Here is a 21,990-nt window from a genome sequence, read left to right as displayed (position 1 = left end):
GGAAACAGTTGACCTTTGAAAAATATTTACTGGATTTCTGTCAGATGTCTCAAAGTCAAATCTTACCCCTGTCTTCACTATCAATCTCCATTCTTGTTCTGGCATATTCTGACATGTGACAACTGAAGAAATCATTCTAGTATCAGAAAAGAAAATATGTTTTTTAGTAAAGAAAAATAAATTTTAGAGAAAAATAACTTCCCATTAAGTCTGAAAATAGTTTCAGTACCTGAATTCATTACCTGAATAAAGGAATCAAGGAGACTAATAGATGGAGAGAGCACTCATTTGCTCCTTATTGGTGAAATGGATAAATTTTATAAATATTACTATACTTTTTGCCAGTGGAATACATTCTGGGTGTAGAGAGTAGCAGAAAGAATACAAGGCTTGAAATCAGAAGACTTGTATTCTAATCATTTTCAGGAGTCACAGCTTTGTACATAAATCACCTACTTCAAGGCATTGTGCAATAAAATAATATACAAAGCATTATTACCAGGCTCCATGTTAGATGCTACCATATCAATAAACATCTATTAAACACATACATCAGGAACTATATTAAGCACTGGGGATACAAAAAAGGACTTAAGACAGTCTCAGCCCTAAAAAAGGTGACAATCTAATCAAGGAAGACAAAAACATAAAAAAAAAAGAAAAGGAGGATGGGGGTGGTGGTCTAATAGAGGCTTAATAAAGTCCTGTAGCTGGTTTGAGAATTAATCTGAGTAAGTTACAAAGTTTATTTCACCCTGCAGGATGATGAGTTTCTAGTTGTTATGAAATCCAAAGGGTTAGCATCTTTTGATGCTAAGAATTCAGGTACAAAGAATAAAATATTTCCAACTCTCAATGAATTTACATTGTAATGATTGCAATGTCAACCATAATTTTTTTTTATCACTCAGTTTCCTCATCTATTTAAAAAAAGGATTGGATTAGACTATTGGATTAGCCTCTGAAGTCACTTCCAATTCTCCATCTATGATTTTGTTGTTAAATGTTAAATGTTTTTAAATCTTTTACTTTCACCCATGATAACTGACTAGGTAGACTAGAAAATTCACTTGAAAATTTTTGTATGTGTTCAAGAACCCTTCATAACCCTGACCTGGCTTAGAAAAATTGGAATCCTAGTGTACTCAAAAAGAAGATACATTATGGTTTTATACTGAGGCATGTAACAGGGAGAAGTTCATCTCATTGGGCCACAGAATGTAAGGGAACCCAAAAACACTTTATGGATCATCTAGTCCAACTTTCTCATTTGCAATTGGGAAAGCTATGCCCAGAAAGAAATGACTTCCCCAAGACCAGAATTCATCAATAGCAAAACCAGAAATTTCTCCCCACTTTTTTCTCTTTCCCTATGGATGTCTACTCTGTAATTATAAACAAATGGAAATATCACCCATCAATAAGGAATAGTACATAAAGCACTTTTACACCTACACTATATTTTACTCTTCAGTCAGCTAGTTTTCCTCCCTGGAAACATAAAACCTATAATAACGTTCAAGTTCTAAATTTGCAAAGTATTCTGCAGCTCCAGGTTCTAATTCAAAGAATACATAGAGAGAGAGAGTTATCACAAATCATGATGCTATGAAAGGAGGTTTGGCTTAGAAGTCTGAAGACCTGGTTTCTAATCTGAACTTGAACATAAGCTGTGTGTATTGTTTATTGCTTTCTTTCCCAAGGTCTTGGTTTCCTCATCTGTGAAATGGGGGGGGAGGGGAAGTGGACTCTGTGATATCTAGTTTCCCATCAAGAAATAGTACTCTGTTTCTCTTAGTCCTGGAATAGGCTTAAGTTCACAAAGAAGTATATACAAAAGCAGAAATAATTTCATAACCCCTCAGATCTGATATTTTAAAACACTTTGGGAATTATTTTTTATTTTTTAAAAATATTTTCTTTCATTAAATATTTTCTAATTACATGTGTAATTTTTTTAATATTTATTTTTAAAGTTCCATTTTCTCTTTCACCTTCCTACCCTTCAAGAAGACAAGAAATATGATATCAATTATATATATGAAGTCATGCAAAATATTTTCATGTTAGCAAAAGAAAACACAAACAACAAGAAAAAGAAAGAAAGTAAGAAGTATGCTTCAATCTGTACTTGGAGTTCATCAATTGTCTCTCTGAAGGTACACAGCATTTTTAATCATAGGTCCTTTGGAATTGTTTTGCATCATTGACTTAAATTGATCAAGATATTGCTGTTACTGTGTACACTATTCTCCTGGTTCTGCTCACTTTTTTTTTAATCAGTTCAGATAAAGCTTCCCAGTTTTTTTCTAAAACCATCCTACTTTTCATTCTTATAGTACAGTAGTATTGTACTAATGTACTGTAATACAATCATCACAATCCTGTGCCATAACTTTTTCAGTCATTTCCTAATTGATGATCATGGGAATTATTTTTTCTAAAAACCTTTTAGTAATTCATATATTGAATCTCTGATTTCTTTCAGAGTCTTCATCATTCTTCCCTTCTTATTCTTTTTTTTTATCTTTCTTCCCTGCTATAGACTTTAAATATGCTGTTCATCCTTTGTTTTTCAAAAATGACTCCTGAGTGATTTCTTGTCTTGTGTGTGAATTGGATTTAAGTGAGGCAGAGTTACACACTTTCATGCTTTTCCAGAGTCATTGAAGTGGAGGGCAATATCAAGACAACTATTGATAAATCAGAATGTAGTTAGTGTATGGCCTTGGAATCTTTGATAGCTGACTAATCTTTAAGCACTCCATTACACCTGTTTCAGCTGTCTTTATGATAGTTGGAACAAATGGAAAAACCCATTATGTTGGAGAAAGTTTTCACTTGCATAGATTAGACATTTCTCTAGCTCAACAACAGTTTTGAGGCCTGTCATATATAACCTCAACTTGGTTTAGCCTGCCTGTCAAAATGGTTTACTGGGATGTAGCTTCTGTTTATAACCACAGATGGTAATTGGGTGAAGATGGCCACTAAAGATGAATAAGTAGTCCTGAAAAGGATTCAGTAAACCCTCACACCAAAAGTGTTAGTCTTCCCTGAGCACCCCATATACCCCTTGGATAACAGTACCCATTTAGAGACAGAAAGCCTTCACTTCATGTACTAGAATTTATCTTCAAACTCATTCCAAGAATGGGAAGCATTCCTTCCAGGAAGCAGTATGATTGGAGTGCACAATATTTTCCAGTTCTTGCCAGTTAGGCTAAATATTGTGAAATACAAGTAAACCCAGGACACTGATCCCATTAAAAAGTACAGTGTAGTATAGGACTCCTTCTTCCACTTTATGTGCATATCATTTATGGATAAAGTCCAAATTCCAGTTAAAATCAATTAATCATTCTTGACATTAGCCAGGGAGACCTCTTGCAAAGACTAGATGGAATGGGCTAAGAAATTACCAAAAGTACAAAGAACATTCTTAGAGACTGGAAATGCTATTTGGTGCATATGTTAAATTTTGCAAGTTTAATAATAATGCACATTTTGAATTATTTCCCCTCAAATTTAAAAGAAGCCAGACTGCTTAGGGCAAAAATGTTGACATTATCTGTGTTAAAATTTAGTTACCTTTAAACATCCCCTGAGAAGGTAATACCATGTAATGTAGATTTACCTTTAGGAATTGTTTTGAACCCTAGTTTCTACTTTCTTTTACCTCTATTACATGTTCTGTTGTAATACATGGGAGACCTGTTGGAAGCCACCTGACAGTGGCTGCTGGAGATCCAACCCAGAACCTGCAGAAAGGGATCTCCTCTTGTGAGAGGATAATACAAGGAGACTGAGAGACCATTGCTGTTCTTTGACTGAGAGGCCATTGCATTGTCTGACATCTCTCTTCTTCTTCCTCTCGGAGAATTGACCTGTCCCTTAACAATTCCCTGTTTTTTGTTTTTTGTTTTGGGTGTTATTTTCCCCCCACAGCATGGTCCGCACACTGAGCTATATCAATCAGTACCCTGGAAATGATTTGTGTTTCATATTCCTTTCAGATAATTTCCTTTCAAAGGCTTTCTTGTACTTTTTTTAAACATTTTATCCATCATTCCTCTCATCTTATTTGTTTCACTGCAAAAGATTGAGCTATTTAAGTCCTACTAAAAGTTTTCCAGAATATCCCCTTACACATTTCAGAATACCACCTTTTTAACATAAAATAAGATCAAAGACTGATAAGAATATAAGGTTAAGGGAGATGAATTCAAGAAGCACTATCACCTCTGGATGGTTGTAGCAGGTATTGCTGTTATCATGGAGGCAAATTTTCAAATGGAGAAGAAGACTATTGTTGAGGACATTCTTACACTCAACAAACACTAATCTATCCTGAATTCGTGGGCCTATGCAGAGGAATCTCTGGTAAATATAATATCAATCTTACCTCTGTTTTGAGGTCCTCAGAAGTCCTCATACAGTTGTAATTTGAGCACAACAAAGTACCCAAGAGTTTTGGCAGACAAGCTTAGACTTTATTCACGTGGTTTACACCTCATTCTTGTTTCTTGCAAAATTTTCTCTTTGATCTGGGAGTTTTGAAATGAGTTAACAACTTCCTGTGTTGTTTTCCACAAAGGATCTCTTTGAGGTGGTGATCAGTATATATATATATATTTTTTTTTTCTATTTCTATTTTCCCTTCATGTTCCAGGACAATTTTCTTGGATTATTTCTTGCATTACTGTATCATGATTCTTTTTATTTTTTATTGGTCACAGCTTTCAGGTAGTCCAATTATTCTTATATTTTCTCTTCCTAATCTGTTCTCCAAATGTGTTGTTTTTCTTATGTTTCACATTCTGGTCCATTTTCATTCTTTATATTTTGTTATTTCTTAGTCTGCATTAGCTTCTTTTTGCTTAATTCTAATTTTCAAAGAATTGTTTCCTTCTTTAGGACTCCTTTTTAAGACTTCTTTTCTAGTTGGTTAACTTTTCTCCCCATAATTTTCTTGTTTTCCTTGGATTTTTAAATTTTTTTTCTTAGTATCTCTCATTTGATTTTTAAAATCTTTTCTGAATTCTTATATAAATTCTCTCTGGGAAAGTAGCAATTAACATTACTCTTTTGGGTAAAAGAATCTTTTTTTTTTTTTTTTAAATTTCAGTGTCCTCTGAAGATGAACCCTGGTCTTCACTAGTCCCACAATAAATTTCTATGGTTGGTTCTTCTTTGCTGGTTCATTTTTTTTTTTAATTGAGAAGTATTAGTTTAAGTACCTTTAATTCTGGAGTTAGAACATAGTGCCTCTAACTTTCCTTCAGCTGTCCCCTCTGAACTGGAATCTCAAACCCAAGAGCTCCACCCTCCTGCAAGTGCTTGCAGGCTGCATCATCCCTACCCCATTGCTTCTGCACTCACCAGGTGCTCTTTCTTCTCCTCCAGAACTGCATCTCAGCAGCACAGCTGGGTCTGGCATTCCTAACGAGCAGAGATTCCTTTAGTCTTCCCTATCTCAGATCCCTGACTCCCTAGGCACTCCAGAAGTGAAAGTTCCTGGTTAAGGGGGTGAGGCTCTGGCCAAACCCAGCTAGCGCCAGGGCTCCTCTGTGGAGCTATCCTGAAAGGATTTGCACTTCACACTGAATAATACCTAGGTCTGGGGTCTTTCTTTGAGTCTTCTTGGGTTGTTCCAAAAGTATCCCTGTTCTGCTCCAAGTCTGTTTTTCACCAGTCTGTATTCGTCCTGAGCCACAAATTTGTTCCGTTTGTGGGGGAAATCTAGAGAACTTCAAATGTATTGACTTACTCTGTCAACTTTCTAGAATCCTCCCACTCTCCATGCTTTTATAACTACTGCGATATCTTGTGATATTACCCCGGTGGTTTTTGGTACTTGAATGCTTTCTCTTTGCCTGCCCACCATACTTTTTCTTTGACCAGGAAGTTTAGATTTGGGACTATAATATTCTTGGAAGTGTTCATTTTGGAATTTCAGGAGATATATCAGCTAGTTCTATTTTTTGATTTGCTCTCTGATTTTAATAGATCTAGACATTTTTCTTTCACAATTTCTTGAAATGTGACATTTTTTGTGTCTAATGACTTTCAGGTAATATAGTGATTGCAAAATGAATTCTTTTTTAGCTTTGTTCAAGGGCAATTGTTTTTGATATGAGATATCTTATTTTTTCTATATTTTTAGTATTCTCAGTTTATTTTGATAATTCTTACTGTCTCCTGAAGTTATTAGCTTCTATTTGATCAATTCTAATTTTCAAGGAGTTTCAATGAGGTTGTGTTTAATGTGCCAAACTGTCTCATCTATTTTTCATGTCTTATTTTGTCTAGTGTTTTTATTTCATTTCCAAAATAATTTTAACTTCTTCAAACATTTTTATTTATTTCCTCTAGGAATTCTAGTGTAAGCAGTGTGTTTTTTTTAATGTTTTTCTTTTTTGTCCTTCTTTTCTTTTTAAAGCTTTTTATTTTCAAAACATATTCACGGATAATTTGACAACATTGACCCTTGCATAGCTTTGTGTTTCAGATTTTCTCATCCTTCCCAGGATCCCCTTCCCTAGATGGCAGGCAATCCAATATATGTTAAATACAACATGTATAAACATATACGATTCTCTTGCTGCACAAGGAAAATCAGATTAAAAAAAAGAAAGTAAATGAGTAAGAAAACAAAATGCAAGCAAACAACAACAAAAAGAGTGAGAATGTTAAATGCTTTTCATGTAGATATTTGGGAATTATTATCTTCTTTTGCATTTGTTCTCAGGCCTCCTTGTCACAAGAATAGTTCCCAGCAATAGTCACAATGATATCACAGGGATATATATTTTTTATTTATTTTTCTTGTGTTAACTTTGCAAATGAGGATTTTATGTTGGTAATAGACTGTGTACTTCTTGAGGAAACATCTGGGATTTTTCTTTTCTATTGTTTTCTCTTGGCATTAAATTCTATATTCCTCAAGGATCTTGGGAGCAGCTCAAGTTTAGTCCTAAAAGCTTTCAGTGCACCCAAAATAGGCTGTTTGGTGCAACAATTGATGTCCAATAATAGGCTGCCTTTTCAGGACTGATCTTTGCAACCAAGGTTTGGGTCTCAGTGAAACTACAGTAGACTTACTCCTGGTTGGAGTTTGAGTATAATTATCTCTGGCTCTATCAGCTCTCTTGTACACTCTGAAGATCCAGAGCAATGAAATTTCTGATTTTCTTTTGGTCTCACTTGCTCTAGAAATAGTCATATAAGTATTTTTCCCTTTTTTAATGCTCCTTGACTAGGACACAACCTTACACCCAGTACTTTTTGAAACAGTAATTTTGAAAATGCTAGAATTAGTAACTAGGAATATTTACATTGGAGGTCTTAAATAACATCAGAACTGTAGAGTTAGGAGTAGACAGAGTTAAGAAGAAAAATGTTTCTATACCCAGGTAGTTATTTTGAGCTTTTTAGCTTACTTTGATTTGTATTACTCTTTCTTATAATTCCTTAGTAAAACTTTTTTTTCTTCTTGTGCTTGTTAAAGAAAACAAAGAAAAGTTGACATCTTAGAATGTTAAGGGAATTAGAACTCCTTAGGGTTAGTCTGGTACCAGCAGGAGAAAGAATAAAACAATATCATTGGTCAGTACTTTAGGGATTCAGTGGCATAAAGCTGTTGCCAACTTTTTAGGAGTATTTTGGTAGAAAGTGACTTTATTAAAGTGGCACCATAAGAACAGTTGATTAAAAATTTCACCACCACCAACCACCATTCTAAGCTCTGTGAATCTCCTACAAGTACATCTAGAGTCCAAGAAATGGGGGTTTAATTTTATACAGCGTCTGTGGTGAAGAGAAACACATGTTTCCTGGTTGCTGGAAGTCCTCTCCTCTCATTCATGAGGTTTTCAAAAAAATTCTTTTTAGGCATGACATAGTCTCTTTTCTGGGCTCCTTGTAGAGTCATATGCTTAAATTGCCCTTGTCTCCCAATAATCTGTACATGACATTTGGGTCAATAATGGGAATATGGGAAGTTCAGCATCCAGAAAATGCCTTGAAACTGGAAGTATTTCTTCTTGACAAAGGAACCTGACTAAAGCTGAGATCTTCTCCTAAGATCATTACACCTCGGTACTTGTGCTAAAAAACCACTCATACTCCAATTTCTGAAATGGTCTCCAACTACCCTGATGCTTTCATGGAAAAGTCAGAGAACATTACAAAATCCAATAACTGATAGAACAAATTCTTGTCTAACATCATTTCACTTCAAATGACTTTCAGAGACTTAAAAGCACTTAGTTCAAGGCAGGAATTCTTAAATTTTTTGTGTGTGGTGGATCCCTTTACAATCTTATAAAACTTATATATCCTCTTCCAGAATGGTTATAAATACATAAAATGAAATATACTAGATAACAAAGGAAAACATATTCAAATATAATTATCTATAATTTCTCTATTTTTATACACACACACTCACTCACTCATTCAAAGGCCCAGGTTAAAAACCTTTGATCTAAAGTTTTTTGATTAATATATGTTCTAATCTAGCTAGGTAGAGAGATAAAATGAGATGGGATGGTATTGATTCCACCTTTAAACAAGAACATGTGCCTGTTTTGCTTTTTAGCTATTTAGTTGTTTGAGGGAAAAGAAATGAATGGAGATTTTTTTGGTTTCTCTCTTTCCCAAACCCCACTTTGTTTAATTTTTTAAAGTAGTATTTAGGATAGAAATAGTGTAATGTAGTTCAAGCAAATTCAATTCAGAACAAAACTCCATCTTTATCTATTAAATAAGAATATTGAACCAAATGATAACTGAAGTCCTTTTTTGTTCTTAATATTCTGCAAATCTAAAAAAAATATGATTTTGTCTTGTCTTGATAGACCGACTTGATAGACTCTAGATCTCTCATTGCATACTATACCATATAAATACTTTGTAAATTCTCCCCTGTAGGACCCCTCAGTAACTCATCCTATTAAAGAGACTCCCTAAGAGATTGGCTGAGACACTTTATTTTCCCCTTATGTCAGTCTTCTCTGAGGTTACTACCCCCCAGCAAACAAAATAGAATGTTTTGAAAAACAAAACCAAGAGATAAAAGTCCTCACAAAAAGTGACTTGTGAATGTTTTGGAGTAGGCATATTTGTAGTGATTGCTATGCATGGTATTTCATATTATGTTGGGTTGGTGTCATGTTTATCCTCTAAAATACCCTTCATACCTTGGTCACTGTGTTCAATGTATTTGAAATATCCAATATATATTTGGTGTCAATTAAGTTCAGAATGAAAGTAAAAATCTAAATTTGAAAATAGCCAATAAGTCCATTTATAAGTAGTGTGGTAAAAGAGTAGAAAGAACATTAACCTCAAAGTAGAAAGATATATGTAAAGTAAGCAGTAAGATATAATTGAAAAAGCACCAGCTTTTAAGTCAGATGATCTGGGTTCAAATCCTGTCTCTGATATTTACTCCCAATGGGACCATGGGCAAATTATTTAACTTCATCTGTTATTTTTCACTTTTATAAAATCAAAGACTATTTGATGGCTTCTGAGATCCCTTTTTACTTTAGACTTATTATCCTATTTTTCAATGATACTTATTGATTATGGGTAAATTATTTCTCTGCACCTTAGTTCATCTATTAAATGGATATAATAATATATTATGCTATCTACTAAATAAGGTCTACTATATAGATATATGCAAAGAAATAGTTCTGTAAATTCTTAAGCCTTATAAACTATTTCAGTTTTTATTTTTGTGTTCTCTATTAAATAAGATTTTATACTGCTAAAAGCCTAGAACTTATCAGTATCTGTGGCAATTTTAGCAGTGAAAGTTTCAGAAACAGGTTCAACCTTAAGCAATAGGCTACCTCATTTTCTTTTACATATTTTCTCTCCCTTTTGAACAGCTGGATCCTAACCTTACCCTATCAGGTATCCACTGCCCAGATCCCTCTCCTTTATCATCTCACTTGGTCTATACTTTCCATATAATGTCAATGTCTCATGCTCCAGTATTTTCCCTTCCCCATATAATTATCTCAACACTGCCTGCCATCTCCCCTGTTCTCTGAAAGGAGCTCCTCTGACATAGTAGTTAGTCAGTCAGTCGAAAAGCATTTATTAAACTCTTACTTTATACCAGGTACTGTTGCTAAATTCTGAGGAAACAAAGGTGGGGTGGGGGAATAGCATCTTCTGAGCTCTGAGAACCTTCTGAATAGCATATTTCCCTTCTTAAATTTGACTTCCCTGAAAGCAAACTAAATTCTAAGGCAGGGATTTCAGGTTCCACAGTAGGTCAGCTTGGGGAGTATTGGGAAATAATGAAGTCTTCACAAATTACAAGACTAATTTTGTTGTTGCGTAGTGGCCACAACTTTATCCATCAAATCACAATTCAGCAGTCATCTTGGGCTGACTGTCCTAGCCATGGTGTCCAGTTTATGGGCATATTTTCCTTCTCTTTTGTGGGACTGCCTATATCGGGGGCAACTTATCTCTCATTAGCACTTCCATCAGAGAATGAAAAGAGGCAGAGCCAGGGGGAGGAGAGATGAAGAAAAACTTTTCTATTTTGCTTCTTGTTGGAAGAAGAAGCCAGAAAGATTAAAAGACTTTTCAGAGAAGAAAGTTAAAGATCTTGTCTAAAATTGAAGATAAGCTATCATATATCAGTTTGAAATTCTTTGTCTTTCTGTCTACCCACCCTGTCCTCCTTGGCTCAAGACATTTAAGTCAGTCACAGTTGACATAAAGGACTGGTCCAAGACTATGGTATTTGATTTTTTCAAACAACTCATATTCTTGATATCTATTAATGCCTCTGTCCATAAGAAAAAATGAATAGAGGGTGGAAAGGATAATCAGAATAGCTTTATCCCAGGCAAAATTTCACCTTGGCTGATAGTTTGACATTCACCCATCCAAATGACCCTGACACTGGCAAATCTAAGTGAAGGGCCACAATCATGTGTCTATAATTCAAATATATTGTGAGAGCTTAGACCTCCTCTTGTGTGCTTTGCTTTTATAGGAATTCATCATAGATGACACACTTACTTATCAAATATTAAACATTTACTCAATGAAAAGACAAAATCTAAAATAATCAACATATCACAATTAATAAATGACCATACAAAAATAATCAAATCATAGTTAGCCTATAATTCAGGGTCATGTGGAAGAGAGTAGAAACCCACTTACAAGAACCTAGTAGAGAAAAACATGAATAAGATCATTTTACATTCTCAGAGGAACTCACAACTCTGAACTGTAGATCTTTATGCACTGTTGAACCCCTCACGAACAACACACAACTCACAAAGAAGTTTCTTTGCTAACTGTTCAAGTTCTTCACCACTCTCTTACTGAACAAATACATTTCTCCTCTACTCTAAAAATGATAAAACAATGGACAAGGTCTTTTAACTCAAAATTTCTTAAGAGAGTGTTGGGGTGGTATTATGCTATTGAGATAATAAGCAGCTCTCTTAAACCAGAGAACTACAAAGCTCCTCATATGTGCTTTCTTAGCAATACAAATAAGTTCATCCAGCTAGTTACTTGCCTGAATGTTTCATTTCCTGAATAGTTTCAACTTATTTACAGTAAAGAAGCAATAAGACTTGTCTTTATTTGCAACTTTCCCCTCCAAATCATGGGAACCAAGAAAATTTCATCTCTCTCAAAACTGTAGGTAGTATTTACGGGAAATACACAGTATTCAGAGCCTAGTACAATGCCTCCCAAATAGTATGTTCTAAAGAAATTCTTGTTCAGTCTATGTCTAGTCAATCAGTAGTTTCCCAAGCAAACAGTACCTGAAATCTTTTTTCTCAGATGACTGTCCTTGCTTGTCTTTTCATTTAGCTTCTGTTGCCTTCTCAACCACTTCTGGGTATCTAAGAATTCACCTTGTGAAAGATAATAAGGATGAGTCACCAGTGTCCAGTAGTCAACAGAACTTTTTGGAATTCAATGATTCATTATTCCTATCTGAGATAAATCTCAAAAATTTTAACTTTTAATTATGAAACCAACTTATTTATTTCAGTCTCCAAAAAGTCATTTAATTTACCACTTGGTTGAGTTTTCATCTTTTAAGTCCTGAAAATTACCCACTAATGAGCTGAAGGACCACAATGCCATGTAGCCCCAGTCCTCAAACAGATCTTAACAGTTCTCTACACAATGTATCATGTTCACAGTCCAGATCAGTGTAGGAAGACATATGTATATATACTTTAAGGATTGAGGCCAGCCAGGAAGGAGCCATATGAAACATTTGAGCATGTAGGCTGTACTACAGTCTACAGGAATATATTAGGGCAAAAAGCAATCTCAGATCAGTAGGATAGACTTGATACTGTAATGAGTAAGAACAGAGGGCAACTGACAGATCTGTCAATATTATTCCAGAGCTAGGTGGAACAGAGATCTAGAGTGGACTAAGGAAGGAACTGCATGATTTGTCTGGAACTGCAGTGGAGCAAGAAATTTTGAGGTTCTAGGGCAGGAAGAGAAGCAAAAAGTAGTTGTATGGTTCTAATGCTGGAGTAGTGTCTTAGTTTTAGTTCCCATCCAGGTCCGAAGTCTACAGCTGAATAGGAAGCTCAGACCAAAAGGAACCCAATAGTCTTGAAATCTAGGAAGTCTTCTAACAGGGAACTGAGATTGGTAAAAACAAAAACAAAATCAAAAACAAAAACAAAAAATCAAACTATTGGAGCTTCAACTAGGAGCAAGCCTACATTTGTTTTACCTAGACACAAACTATGTTAGGAATTTGTAAAGTTCAGACTAGAAAAATGATCGGGGGGTTGGGGGAGGGAGGGGGGAAGAGATGGGGAGGAGGTATTGAAAGCCTGATCTGAGTCATCTCTGAGATCTTTGAAGAACTCAGCACTTAATTCAAGAGAAAAAATTTCAAAAGGGCAAAAAAATACAAGTAAAAAGAAAACAAATGCTACACATTCCCTTTAAAAGTGCTTGAATTTCAACATGAAGAACCAAGTTTATGAAGTAATGCTGGACAAATGAATAAAGAAATGTCTATGATGAAGAGATGTTGTGCTTCTAGGGATGTGTAAGGCATAAGTTGAATGCTAATTCAGCTTTAATCCCTAGAACAAATTAGGCAAGAGTATTTAAAAGAGTTAAACATTATTTTGAAGGTAAAATGAATGCACTAGAGAAGACAAATGGAAAAATAGAAGCCTTTCTGACTTCCCACCCCAGATAATATACAATTTATTATATCTTGTTTGTCATAATTGTGAGAGAGGGAATATAATTTCCCTGTGAGAGAGGAAAACTGTGAACTCCTTAAAAGCAAAAACAGTGATTTTTTTCTCTTCTTTGTCCTTTGCCCTTCTAGTGCTTGGTGTAGTGATTGGTATATGCTTAATAAAGTTTTGTCTTTGTGACATAACTTAAGAAGAGTTTTACGAGTGAATGCCCATCAATTAAGAAATGGCTGAATAAGTTGTGTTATGGAATATTATTGCTCTATAAGAAATTCTCAGCAAGATGATTTCAGAAAAGTCTGGAGAAACTTGCATGAACTGATGTTAACTGAGGTGAATAGAACCAAGAGAACATTATTGACACTGGCAACAAGATTATATGATAATCAATTCTGATGGACTTGATTCTTTTCAAAAATGAAATGATTCAGACCAATACCAATGGACTTTTGATGAAGAGAGCTATCTGCATCCAAAAAGGAGACTATGGGGACTGAATGTAGATCACAATACAATATTTGGACTTTTTTATTGTTGTTTCCTTGCTTGTTTTTCTTTCTTTCTCATTTTTTTCTTTTTCATCTCATTTTTGTTATGCAACGTGATAAATGTTGAAATATGTATAGAAGAATTGGGCATGTTTAACATATATTGGATCACTTGCTTTCTAGGGGAGGAGATGAAGGAAAGGGAGTGAGAAAAATTTGGAATACAGGGTTTTTCAAGGATGAATGATGAAAACTATTTTTGCATATATTTTAATTTAAAAAAACGAGTTTTGGAAGATTAGGAAAGACAATCAATAGCTTGTTACACAACTAAGACTTAAGTAGCAGACTTTAACAATTAGAATAGACTAAAAAGAAATTAGGGTGCTAAAGTGATATAGCAGATTGGGTTCTGGGTCTGCACTCAGGAAGGCTTATCTTCTTTTTGTTGTTGTTGTTTACCATAAAACAATTTTTACTAGAAAAAAACTTGGTATATATTCACTAGATAAAAATTGGGCTTTACAATTAGTGTTTTTCTGCAAATTAATTCACATGTAAATATTGAGCTATGGTCAATGGGTAGTATTGGTGGCAAATTTAATTTATTCTTGCACTTCAATTCCTCCCTGCTTGCTTTCCTCACACCATTTTTTGAGGATCCTAGCTAGCAGCCACAGCAATGATGACTGGATCAGGAGTCAGGAACTATGACACAAGAATACTCTTGAGGAAAAGCTCCATTTTCCATGCCCTGAAAAGTCAGGTACAGTTGGTAGTTATCAAAGGACCTAATCTTAGCTTTAAAGAAGAGGGTGCAGTGTATTGGTGGAGAAGGAGTTAACTGGGTTTATTGATTATGAATAGGATAAAGAAATATCAACAGGTTTGGGTAAAGACTATTCCAAAATGCCCAGACCTTGATTGTTATGTCATTGAGGAACTCTTTGGACAGGTGCCACATAAGGAACTGGCACTGGACTTTTCAGCACTCTTGATGTACGGTGACCAGTTGATTTTCTGTTGGGAGTGATCTCCAACCATGATCAGGAAGAAGTCCCAAGAACAAACTTAAATTACCTGTTTCTTCTTAGTGCTTGGGTAGTACAGCTCAGAGGCAGCAGAGCAGAAGGCCTGAGTATTATAAGACTTGCATGCTGGCATTGAGTTTCTGAGAATGTTTCTATCAGTAGTTACTTCCCCTTGATGATATTGTTCTCCAGGACCTTTTCACCCTGATAGAATCGGTTGAAGGAGAATAGGTTAAGATGAATACTGTCGAAATTTCTTTCAGCAGTGTTTCTGCCACAGCCCATCCCACAGAAAGGACGTGTTGCGGCCCATGGCCACTGAAGCCTATGGCAAAGTACATGTTGGAAACCAGTGGATGGGGGCCCACTATTCCATTCTGGTCAAATGTGTTGTAATTATAGAAGCTAGCCCAAACGCTCCAGACCTTCAGGGAATTGAAAGCTGGAATTCTCTGGCCCAGATAGGCCACACCTTTTTCTGAAACAAGTCCTGATCTACTTCTAGATCTTAAGTATCTGGTTCTTCTTACTCATGGGACCACAGCCACCTAAGAAGTAGTCACCTAATCCTTCTTGTCTGAAATAGCTTCCAGTGATGTATGTAAGTAATGGGGCCTCCAAGCCAGGTCCTTGTGGGCAATGCCAAACATACCCATACCTTTTTCTTGGCTCCACAGGAAGTCTGGTGCTTTGCAAAGTGCCTGGGGACCCAATGCCAATACCAGCTAGCTCTACTAATTGCCCAGACCAGGCCCCAGTAGCATTGATTACTATTGTACACTCCACAGGTTGATACTCCAGGATGTTGTCCACCTTCACATGGATTTCATAAAGCCTTTAAGGTCTATTTGTTCTCCACTGGAAGTCACCATAGACCTTACTGAAGAGACTAAATCTATGACTTTCCCACGGCTATGATGTACCCCCATCGACAGAGCCTTTTGGCGCAGTCCCTGAAGCAGATCACCGTGGATCAAACCAGTCCTCATTCTCCAGCCCATATGATGCCAAGGCCATGCCTTCTGTGTTGATCTGGGGAAATTTGTTTTTGAATAGTTTGGAGGACAGCAGACACACTTTAGCTCCTTCTTACCTCTGTATTTTTACATTGTGATCCATCACTGAAACCTTTTCTTTTGAAGCCAGCAAAAGATAACCTGAAGGATTAAACTGAATATCTAGGGGAGACTCATCAGGAACAGCAAGGTATTCATTGACGTTATGGAGAAATTCAATGAAGAAGAAAGAGAGCTGGATGTTCTGTGGGAGTGAGAACTGCTGCTGAATGCCTCCTATGGGAAGCCCAGTGGAGGCCCTTAAGGATGTGAAAGGGGCCTCTACTGTGCATGCACAGACTGTGGGTCAGCAATCCATGGGAGAACCCCACTTGCAGTGCCCGGCAGAGCATTGCACCCTAGTGCACAGGATTCAGCTCCCCTCGCCGACACCTTGGCATCATCGCTCCATGTCACTTGCCAGACTTGTCATCTTGAGTTCAAATCTGCCCTCAGACATTTACTGATTGTATGACCATAGACAGTCACTTAACCCTGTTTGCCTCAGTTTTCTCATCTTTAAAATGAGCTGAAAGAGTAAAGGGCAAATTACTCCAGTGTCTTTGCCAAGAAAATTCCAAATAGAGTAATGAAGAGACAGACATAACTGAAAAATGATTAAATATCAAGGAACACAAATCAATGCTCTTCCATGAAACAATAAGAAACAGTAGAACAAAGTGAAAAGATTGGAAAAAGACAAGGTAAGCTATCTCATGAAAAACAATTGACATTGAAAGTTAATAAAGAAGAAATAATTTAAGAATTATGGGGGATGAGAGAGAGCCAAGATGGTGGATTAGTGGTAGTAATTCAGCTGAGATCTCTCAATGTTCCCCACCAAATAATTTTAAAAGAAATACCTAAAATCAATTTTAAGAGCAGTAGACCTAACAAATGGTCAGAATGAGACATTTTTCCAGCCTAAGAAAATTTAGGAAGTGAATAGGAGAGATCTGTGGCACTCAGGTAGAAACCTATCTGGAGCAATGTATTTGACAGTAAAAACAATAGCAGCAGTAGCAACAGTTTTAGGAGTTGATTGCTGGTCAGGAAATAGTCTGGAAGATATTAGAGCTGTCTCATTGCTGGTACACAGTGAAGCTTATGCTGACTGGCAATTCTGTAGTCCATAGTTCCAATGCAGAGAGAAATGCTTGTGTTGGGTCACAAAGGAAAAGGGGCCCTGCAGTTCCAAGGCAAAGAGGAACACTTGACAAGGTGGCTGCATAAAAACAGAGTACCTGGTCACAGTGCCAAAAGGAAGAGGAGTGCTAATATTTGAGACTGTAGGGAGGTAGGAGACCCTTCATGATAAACACTAGAGCATAGGCCAGGAGAACAGTAACCACATCTCTTTTCAGATCATGCCTTTTTGCTTGCAAACCCCTAGAAATAGCTTTGAAATCAGCTAGAGAAAGAATCCTGAATTGTTCCCATGCCAAGCCCAACTTTAATATAAAGTTCAGCCATCTATACTCATTTAAAAAATGCTCTAAATCACCATTAATTAGAGAAATGTAAATTAAAACAACTCAGGTACTAAGTCACACCTCTTAGATTGGCCAAAATGACAGGAAAAGATATTGAGAAATACTGGAGGGGATGTGGGTTAACTGGGACATTAATGCATTGTTGGGAGAGTTGTGAAATGATCCAACCATTCTGGAGAGCAATCTGGAACCATGCCCAAAGAACTATAAAACTGTATATCCTTTGACCCAGTAGTGCCACTACTAGATCTGTATTCCTATTTGAAGGAAATCATAATGGAGGGAAAAGAACTCAAAATGTTTATAACAGCTCTTTTTGTGGTAACAAAGAATTGGAAAATGAGTAGATGCCCATCAATTGGGAAATGGCTGAATAAGCTGAAGTAAATGAAGGTAATGGAATATTATTATTTTATAAAAATGATGAACAACCTGATTTTAGAAAGATCTGGAATGATTTTCACAAACTGATGCTGTGTGAAACAAGCAGAACCAATAATATATTGTACACAATAACAGCAAGAATGTGTGATGATGAACTATGAAATACTTGGTTCTTCTCAGTGATTCACCCAATAGGCTTTGGACAGAAAATCCTGTCTGCATCCAGAAAAAGAACTATGGAGATTGAATGTAAATCAACACATGCTATGTTTACTCTTTTTTTTTTTTCCTTTTATTTTTCCCCTCTCCCGTGGTGTTTCCCTTTTGTTCTGATTTTTCTCTCCCAACATGATTCATAAAGCAATGTATATTTAAAGTAAAGGATTTTTTTTAAAATAAAAGTTTTATGGGGAAAATATGAAGTTCAAAGTCAAGAAATAGGCTGCGGAAATGAGCAAACAATAACAACAGAAGTTTAATTATAAAAAGACACTATGCTGGCAGGCAAGAGCAAGATAAAAAGATAGAAGAAGATGCTAATTGGACACATCTAAAAGCAAAGCTTCAAAAAATGCTAATTAGATACCAAGAATTCCTGGAAATTTTAAAGAAAGTGATGTAATTAAGGAAAAATTGGCAGGGTGAGAGAATGAGAATGGTGCAAGAAAATTATGAAAGGAAAAATTAATAACTTGGTAACAGCAGACACAAAAAATAACTGAAAAAGTAATTCTTAAAAAACAGAATTGGTCTAATGGTAAAAGAAACACACATATTCATTGAAGAAGAGAACTCCTTTATCAAGAATTTTGGGAAGATGGCAGAGTAGGTTGATAAATTTCACACTCTCCCATTTTCCTCCACAAATAGAACCAATTTACAGGCAAACATAGACTGATGAAAAATCAAGAAGACGTGGGGCAGAACAGGGATCCTCCTGACACAACCTAAAAGATTCTGAAGAAAAATCTTGGATTAGGGAGTAACCTGTTTAAAGTGTTTACATCTCTAGACTAGCTCCACAGAAATGTCCAGTGGGGACCTCTTGGGCTAGTGAGGTATGACTGGACCCTCAGCAAGAACCACAGAGACTTTCACTTCCCAGACAGTATGGCAGAGTTGGGGTGTGAGTCTGGGAGGACTGAATGAACCTTGACCAATTAAGAACACCAGGCCCAGCTGTGCTTCCAAGAAGGGGTTCTGGGTGAGAAGGAACCAGCACTAGATGACTGCAGAAGCAGTGGCCCAAGGATACTGCTGTCTGTGGGCTCTTAAAGGAGGCCATGGATCTCTTGGTTTGGGGTTCCTGGTCAGAGGGGAAAGCTAAGGAAAGCTTGAGGCACTATCTCTCCCACTCCACAATTAGAGGTATTTAACACAAATACCTCTTTTTTTATTTTTTTATTTTTATTTAATAGCCTTTTATTTACAGGTTATATGTATGGGTAACTTTACAGCATTAACAATTGCCAAACCTCTTGTTCCAATTTTTCACCTCTTACCACCCACCCCCTCCCCCAGATGGCAGGATGACCAGTAGATGTTAAATATATTAAAATATAAATTAGATACATAATAAGTATACATGACCAAACTGTTATTTTGCTGTACAAAAAGAATCAGACTCTGAAATATTGTACAATTTAGGGTTAGGGTGAAGGAAATCAAAAATGCAGGTGGGCATAAATATAGGGATTGGGAATTCAATGTAATAGTTTTTAGTCATCTCCCAGCGTTCTTTCTCTGGGGATAGCTGGTTCAGTTCATTACTGCTCCATTGGAAATGATTTGGTTGATCTCATTGCTGAGGATGGCCAGGTCCATCAGAACTGGTCATCATATAGTATTGTTTTTGAAGTATATAATGATCTCCTGGTCCTGCTCATTTCACTCAGCATCAGTTCGTGTAAGTCTCTCCAGGCCTTTCTGAAATTATCCTGTTGGTCATTTCTTACAGAACAATAATATTCCATAATATTCATATACCACAGTTTATTCAGCCATTCTCCAACTGATGGGCATCCACTCAGTTTCCAGTTTCTAGCCACTACAAAGAGTGCTGCCACAAACATTTGTGCACATACAGGTCCCTTTCCCTTCTTTATGATCTCTTTGGGATATAAGCCCAGTAATACGTTTTATTTTTAAAAAATGAACCAGCAAAGAAGAAAGAACCCCACCATTGAAATATATCATGGGAAAAAGGAAGACTAGGGTTCATCTTCAGAGAAGAACACTTTAGTAAAAAATGCTTCTACTCCAAAGAATAATGTGAAATGGTTCTCTACAAAAAGAAAATTTGTAGAAAACTCAAAAAAAATTTTTTTAATCGAATGCGAGGGACTTCCAGCCAAGATGGAAGAGAAGAGGCACACAGCTGCATAAGCTCCGCGTTTTCTCTCAAAATTCATTTCATGACAAGCCTCTGAATTAATTCTTGACTGAAAAAAAAACCCACAAATAGTTACCAAGAGAAGACATCCTTGAAATTCATCAGGAAAGGTCTGTTTTTGTTAGAGGGCGGGGATGGTTTTAGATCCAGAGCAGGCTGAGTGCAAGCAGTGGCAGTGAGCTCACAGCAGGGAACTCACAGCCGAGCAGATTGGAGGGGTGTGGGGTGTGATCTCAGCCGTCTCTGTGGGGAGAGCTTTGCTAGAGGATCAGATACTTTGCCCTGGAAGCAAATCAGTAGCCCAGCAGAGAAGCTAAAAACACTGGAGGTGAAGAATACAAACCCAAAGAGCTGGAGTCTCTCAGGACTTGACCACGCCTCCCCCACATTGTCTCAGCACCCTCCCAGAGTTATAGAGCACAGGCTCAGCACAGCTATCACTGTCCTGCTAGTGCCTCTCTGTTGCCCCCGCCATCTGTAGACGAAGCTCAGTAACACGACCCAGCCCCTCCCCCCCAAAAAGCAGATTCCATTTGGGTTTTTTTTCTTTTATTCTTTGCTAGTTTGTCTTTGATTCTTCTCTGACAAAATGAGCAAAAAATTGAAAAGGACCTTAACCACTGACAGCTTCTATATGGATAGAGAGCAGATTCTAAACCCTGAGGAGACTAAAAACAGACTGTCTCCAGGTGAATCCCCAAAGGAGGAGATCATCTATTCCTCAACACAGATGAATCTCATAGAAGAAATTAAAAGGGCTCTCACAAGAGAGCCAGAAGAAAAATGGGAAAAGGAGAGGAAGGCTTTGCAAGAAAGTCTGGAGAAGTCATCCCACTCATTTAAAGACAGAGTGGATAAAGAACTCAAATCCTTGAAAAATAGGATTATTGAAATGGAAACAGAAAATAACTCTCTAAAAAATAAAATTGGCAAAATGGAAAAAAATTCCATAGCACAAAATAACTCAATTGGACAATTAGAAAAAGATATTAAAAAGTGAGTGAAGAAAATACTTCATTGAAAATCAGAATCGAACAAATGGAATTGAATGACTCAAGGAGACAACAAGAATCAGTCAAGCAAAACCAAAAAAACCAAACAATGGAGAAAAATGTGAAATACCTTCTTGGGAAAACAACAGACCTGGAAAATAGATCTAGGAGAGACAATCTGAGAATTATTGGACTCCCAGAAAAATATGGTGAAAAAAAGATCCTGGACACTATTTTCCAGGAAATAATCAAAGAGAACTGCCCAGAAGTCATAGAAACAGAGGGTAAAATAGACATTGAAAGAATTAATCTATCACCTACTGAAAGGGACCCTAAAATCAAAATACCAAGAAATATAGTGGCCAAAGTCCAGAACTATCAGACGAAGGAAAAAATGCTGCAAGCTGCTAGAAAAAAATCAATTCAAATATAGAAGAGCCACAATAGGGATCACACAGGATCTAGCAGCATCCACATTAAAAGATCAAAGGGCCTGGAATATGGTATTCTGAAAGGCTAAAAAACTCGGTATGCAACCAAAAATAACTTACCCAGCCAGAATGAGCATCTTTTTCCAGGGAAGAAGATGGACATTTAACAAAATAAGTGAATTTCATCTATTTATGATGAAAAAACCAGAACTTAACAAAAAGTTTGATATACAAATAGAGAACTCAAGAGAAACCAAAAAGGTAAAAAGAAATCTTGGGAATTATATTTCTGCTATAAAGATGTATAAAGAATACATGTATAACTTGTTCTAGAAACTAGAGGTGGAAAGGACATTGTACCAGGAAAAGGGTAAAGTGGGGGTACTTCATTTCACAAAGAGGCAAAGGAAACCTATTATATCTGAGAGAAAGAATGGAGGGGGATGAATATAGTGGGTATCTTACTGCCATCAGAACTGG

General features: G+C 36.4%; 1 protein-coding gene and 1 pseudogene across 1 annotated transcript in view; one reads left to right on the top strand and one right to left on the bottom strand.

The window, feature by feature from the left end:
* Positions 1 to 21,990, top strand: part of SHISA6 (shisa family member 6) — a 545,098-nt gene that overhangs the window by 291,521 nt on the left and 231,587 nt on the right. The window lies entirely within an intron of this gene.
* LOC100917091 lies at positions 14,682 to 16,952 on the bottom strand (annotated as a pseudogene).

Source organism: Sarcophilus harrisii, chromosome 4, assembly GCF_902635505.1.
Source record: "Sarcophilus harrisii chromosome 4, mSarHar1.11, whole genome shotgun sequence".
Classification (NCBI taxonomy): domain Eukaryota; kingdom Metazoa; phylum Chordata; class Mammalia; order Dasyuromorphia; family Dasyuridae; genus Sarcophilus; species Sarcophilus harrisii.
This window is presented reverse-complemented; position numbering and strand designations above follow the sequence as displayed.